A 6,122-nucleotide genomic window follows, 5' to 3' on the forward strand; every position below is an offset into this window, starting at 1 on the left:
ATCCTTATTTCATTGTTAGTATAGAATTGCTAGTTAGTATCCAAAGCCAATTATCGTTTATCGCTATTTGTTATTTGAATACTTCAAGCATGAATTCATTAGTTCATATTGTTATTGTTGTTTTTATCAGTACCATGAGTAGCTAGATTATTTGTGCTAGGATGTAGGCGAATTATAGCGTAGGCGGCGTAGTATTGTTTTGGACTGAATTCGCGTGTCAGTCGATCGACTGCCCTACCTGGTCGATCGACTGACAACGTGAGGTTACCTTTCGTTTTAATTGATTTTAATGTTGTATTTAATGAATCGAATGCATGCGACCAGTTAGATGCTTAATTTATAACTGACCCATTAGATCAAAAGATAGGGACAGTTGTTAGACCACCAATTAAAATGACTAAACTGTGCTGAGATCGAAAGATAGGTATAGTTTAGACCGTTAATCACTTTTCAGGACGAGAGTCAGTATTAGTGATATTAGGGACTTATAGCGAGATCAAAAGATGTTATCTGTTAAGAGTGGACCGAGAGGACCTCTAGTTTTCCCGCCTCATATGTGTTTGATTCAGACCGACTTAGTATGCTGCCGCCGAAGCTATAATGAACCGACCATCCTAGTACCCCTTCTTTATCTGTTTAATCCGTCTTTTAGTTTATTGTCTTTACTTACTCTTAGCTATAGACCAATTCAACTCAACCCCTACACTCGTTACCTTAGACTAGAATTAGACAGCTAGAAATTACGTCTGCCTCCTTGTGGTTCGACCCTGTTACCACTAGCCTAGGTTAGTCTTAATAGGAAATTATAAATCTTATTTTTGGTACTCACAACGACGGGTATCAAATTTTGGCGCCGTTGCCGGGGAGGCAATTGTTCTAATTTTTAGCTGTTTTTATTTAGTCTTTCTTTAGTTTAAGGGACTTCCGTTCCTTAAAATTTTCTTATATTCTTTTTATAGTTTCTTCTTATGCGCAGGTCACAGGGTGGTGAACTAGTACCATTAAACCCTGAGATCGAGAAATCCTTGCGCGAGTTGAGACGGTCACAAAGGGTATTACCGACAGAGGAAGAGCTGAGTACTCTGTCAAGCTACTACGAGAACGCTCTGTTCGAAGGAGATCCACCTACATCTCCTGCCTCTACTTCTTCAAATTGAGACAGTTACTTCTCCAGAAATCCCAGTCATGGCTGAAGAAGCAACCATTGCTAGTCACTCAGAGCCTACGGCTGCGAATCTCTACAAAGGATTCGAAATACCTGGGGAGGCGAGAAAATTCGAGCCAAAGCCTTCCTATATTAACCTGGTTGAGAGAAACCAGTTCGGGGGAGCTGCAAATGAAGATGCAGCCAAGCACATAGAGATTTTTATTGATTATTGCTGCTCTATACCCTCGCCGGCCGGTGTGACCCAAGATCAGATCAAGGAGACCATGTTCATTGTCTCCCTTCGTGATGCTGCAAGGGAGTGGTATAGAGATCTGGACCGAGCCGCACATGGGATCACCGACTGGAATTCCTTAGCCCTGGCATTCTATAAAAAGTACTTCTCTGCCTCGAAGACGAATGCCATTAGAGCTCAGATCACGAGCTTTAAACAAGGGCCAGATGAGAACTTCCATGAAGCATGGGTCCGTTTCAAGAAACTGGTGCGAACCATACCGCACCATGGGTTCGAAAAATGGAGCTTGTGCAATCAGTTCTATAATGGACTGTATGACGATCAGAGGGCCATATTGGATGCTGCAGCCAATGGCCGATTTGCTGAGAACATGGGAGAGACCAAGGGGTGGAAGATCATCGATGATCTGGCCACTCATAAGGCCGAATATGGGAATTCGAGAGGAAACCAGAGGAGAGCTGCTGAATCTTCCTCTGTTGCTGCACTAGAAGCCCTCACTGCAAGGTTTGACAAATATGAATTGGGAGGAGCTTCTAAAGGTGGGATGTACCAAGTAAATCTTTGTTTGAGACGGTCCTTTCGTCCGTAGAAGATGTGGAGCCGAGGGACATGTCTCGAGAATTGTCCCAGTCCTTTCGAGTCTTGTCAGGCCTTTCAACACTATAGGCAGACAAACACGTACTATGAGCCGAATGTCCACCCCAACTTGAGGTGGAGTAGCCAGAATGTCCTAAATCCAACTCAACCTCCACAAAGAAGAAGCAGCAAGCTTATGTGCCCCCTCATCATAAGCAACAAAAATACCAAAAACCTCCTTATGTGCCGCAGAAAGCAACAACAATCCCATGGTTCGATTTTCTTGAGTTTAAGAACTTGTTTCTTGAAGGAGTCCCAAGCTAGAGAGGCCGGGATGAAGCTACTAGAGAGCCAAATTGCTTAATTGGCTAGTAAGAGCACCACTCGAGCTCCCGGACACTTACCCACTCAAACTGACCAGAAAGAGACCCTGAATGCCATCACTTTGAGGAGTGGGTCTACCCTGGAGGGGCCTGCTATGGTCGAGGATGCCCCTGAAAAGAATGAGGCGGAACCGAGTCAAAACAAAGCTGTAACGAATAATTCAAAGAAAAAGGCGTCTACCAGGTATATCGCCGATCGATCGATATACCCGATCGATCGATCGATATGCGGGTTCAGGAGCTTCGAATCGTACATCTCGGCCGATCGACCGAGCAAGGTAGTCGATCGACTGAGACCCCTGCTGATATTGAGAAATTTCGTCCTTCAATGCCCGATAATTTGAGAGACCATTTGTTCCGGGGTTCGACAACTCCGAAAGTGTTGGGGAAAGACCCGAGTGCTGATGGGTCCGTCCCGATTCCAAAGTTCGACCCAATGTCGGTCAATGGCTCACATTTGAGACGATCTGAGGAGGGTTCAAGCTCCAATAAGGAGAAGGAGGTGGACTTTCAGCCTAAGTCCACGGATGCCGGCGTGCGAGACTTAGAAGAAAGGGCTAAGGTACTTCTCTCAGCCCCATATCCAGAGCGACTAGTGCCGACAAAGGAACAGGTATCTTTCAATAAATTTGAAAAGGTTATTCGTAGTTTGAATGTACAAGTTCCTTTCCTTGAGTTGGTTAATCAAGTGCCTGCCTACACTAAATTCATGAAACAACTCCTGTCTAAGAAAAAGTCACTTGAAAATGTGCATATTGTCGCACTGACTGAGGAAACTTGTTCTTATTTGTCTCACACTGCACCCCATAAGCTAGAGGACCCGGGTAGCTTTTCTGTTCCTTGCAATATAGGTACCTTCTCTATTGAGAAGGCATTATGTGACTTAGGAGCTAGTATAAGCGTCATGCCTTTGAGTCTAGCTAGGAAGCTCAAATTGACTAGGTTCGCAGATGATGATATGACAAGATGATGGTGACCGATCTGCGGTCCACCTAATAGAGTCTTGGAGGACATCCCTGTCCAAATAGGGAAGTTTTTCTTCCCCGTCGACTTCGTGGTACTTGACATGCCTGAGGATGCCCATATTCCCATTATTTTGGGTAGGCCATTTCTGCACACTGCTGGTGCAGTCATAGATGTCGGTCTAGGAACCCTGACTTTTAAAGTGGGCAAGCATTCTATTGTTTTTGCCCAGCCATCTAAGAAAAAGGACCCCATGTGGCCTGTGACTTGTAACACGGTTTCTGACAAGAAATCGTACTTTGTGCTTCCTGATTCACCTATCTCTATTCCTGTTGTAACCCCTCCGCCCCAGATTGGGAGCAAATTGGAGGAAGATTTGTCTATCTCTGACATTGCAGGAGCTGGTTTGGGGAAGGAAGAACTGCAAGTCACTCCAGCTGCGAAGAAGCCAATCGTTTCACGAGGAGGTCTTGGTTGCCTTAGCTATGCCACTGATGAGGAAGTTGATGACGAGCCGGTCAAGGCAAGGGAGTCCGACTTAGACTTTGATGAGCAAGAAGAGGTCATTGACTTGGGAGATGATGAAAGTGTTGATCCGTTAAGCCATACGGACGTGGAGGCTAAGAAGGGTGCAGCTGATAAGATAAGCACCGTTGAGGCTACCTCTAGTAGCCAGAAGCCGACGAAGTGGGCCATTCCGTGGCCGTTCTTGATCAACTACTAGTTGATCACATGTTTTCCAAACTTTTTATTTGCTTTTGTTAGACAATTTTTATTGCTTTTGTGTGCGCGAAACTTCGCATTTTATTTTGCTTGCTTAGGATTTTATACGTTTGAGACTTTGCTTTGGGTTTTTGCGCAATTTTGGGCGCGTATTACTATGCACTTGCAGGTTTTTCAACCTTGTTAGCTCAAGTAATTGAGCAAATACGAAGAAATAAGGAGTACAGCAGTATTTTCAGTCGATCGACTGGATACATTGGTCGATCGACTGAGTTGCACTTTCCAGGAGCTCGTGTTCTCGACACATTGGTCGATCGATTGCGTTCTTAGTCGATCGACCAAGGACGCCATCAGACTGTTCACGACCTCTCCCCTGCTGTGTTTGGTCGATATGCGGACTTAAGGGAGTTTTCTACTCCACTTTACTTTCCGTCAAATTATTTATTTCTTCTAATTTTCTCATTTGTGCACATATTTACCGCTTCAAAATTGTCTTCTTGATTTTATGCGTGGGTTTTATTTGTCTTTCAGGTACTTATTAGTAGCACTGCTGGCTACTGAAACCTCCTAGCTCACGCTGGTTTGGGGAGGTTTCCTTTTTGCTGCGATTAAAGTCTTGTGAGTTCCCGATTTTCACTTCATGTCTTATTTACTTCATTTTCTCGCAAATTCCCGTTTCTCTTTTATTTCATTACATGATTTTGCATAATGGGGACATTGTGTGATTTGGTTTGGGGAAGGGTTTTGCGTCGCATATCATTTGCTTGCATTCACATTTACATTTTGTTTTGCATTGCTTTTTCATTTCACATATATACACGAAAAAATTCAAAAAAATTGAAAAATTTCAAAAATTTCAATAATATGCACGTTTATTTTAGCATATAGGTCGAGTCGGACCGGTAGTATTTCAAGGATGATATTGCATTTGCACCTGTTTTGCCTAAGCCTTGCTTGATTAACATGTTATTAGTAGAATCGTATAAATGCATACCTACGAGTTTTCGTTAATTATTTGCTGGACTTGAGACTTGACTTTGAAAATTGGCAATCTACATCATATTTCTGAGATTTAGAGCCTATAACTGGTGACATCTATGACCAGTTTATTTAGGAATGTGAGTAGTACTCCTTATAAGACATGTCATATCAATGTGCATAAATATGAACTTAATCTGCTTAATACCTGTATGCATTCGGTCTGTGGTTAGTTGACACATGTGGTAGAGGTTTCCCTTTTCTCGTTTCACCCATAAGCTCCACACTGCCAAAAATATCCTTTTTGTCCTATTTACTACATCCTACACTTAGCCTGCCTTGGTCAAGCTAGTAGTTTAGTTTTTGGGATTGTTACTTAGTTTTTGGTAGTAAATGCTCTTATTGAGATTTAGTTGGGAAAATGAAATGAAAGAAGAGAAGAAAAAAAAAATGATTCGAAAAAGAATATGAAAAATAGGTTCTGTACTGTTTAAGCGGTCGATCGACTGGTATCATAGGTCGATCGACTGAGGTTCGAGAGAAAGAAAAGAAATCAAATTCGCATAATTCAAAATCCTTATCTTTTGGCGATTTTTCCTCCCATGATTTATTCTTATCTTATGGGGAGTTAGTTGATTACCTTTATACCTGGAGATTGTGAGATTTGTGCTTGCTATAGCACCGTTTCATTTGTTTTTGAGCAAGAAGTTGGATGTTGCCATATGGTTCCGTTTCGGTACTAGCTTGATCACCTGTACCTCCACTTTTCCATAAATGTTTTGCCTCTTCTTACCCATACCTCACATATCCACATATATACCTCGGCATGTGTCATGGTCTCTTGTTGGTTGGAATGCGTATGTACGGTTGTAGAGATTGCTTTCATATTATATTGCAGGCATGTTCTTATAGGTCGTAGTTAGTTGAGTGTCACTACAAACCAATTCTTTCTATCTTTACATTATTCACCTATGCTTATTTGAGTGATATGAGCGACCCGTGAGAGTCCAATTTGATAAGTCTCTACAGTTGACGGTTCAGTAGTTTTAACGACTCCATAACTCGTTTGCATGATTCATTTGCTAATTGATTATTGGTT

At 42.5% G+C, this 6,122-nt stretch overlaps 1 non-coding gene across 1 annotated transcript; it reads right to left on the reverse strand.

Moving 5' to 3' along the window:
* Window positions 1-1,566: 1,566 nt before the first annotated feature.
* Window positions 1,567-1,673, reverse strand: LOC141625497 (small nucleolar RNA R71). The gene has a single exon (XR_012535276.1). It is a non-coding gene; the product is annotated as a small nucleolar RNA R71 (small nucleolar RNA).
* Between the last annotated feature and the right edge of the window lie 4,449 nt (window positions 1,674-6,122).

This window comes from Silene latifolia, chromosome X (assembly GCF_048544455.1).
Source record: "Silene latifolia isolate original U9 population chromosome X, ASM4854445v1, whole genome shotgun sequence".
Classification (NCBI taxonomy): Eukaryota; Viridiplantae; Streptophyta; class Magnoliopsida; order Caryophyllales; family Caryophyllaceae; genus Silene; species Silene latifolia.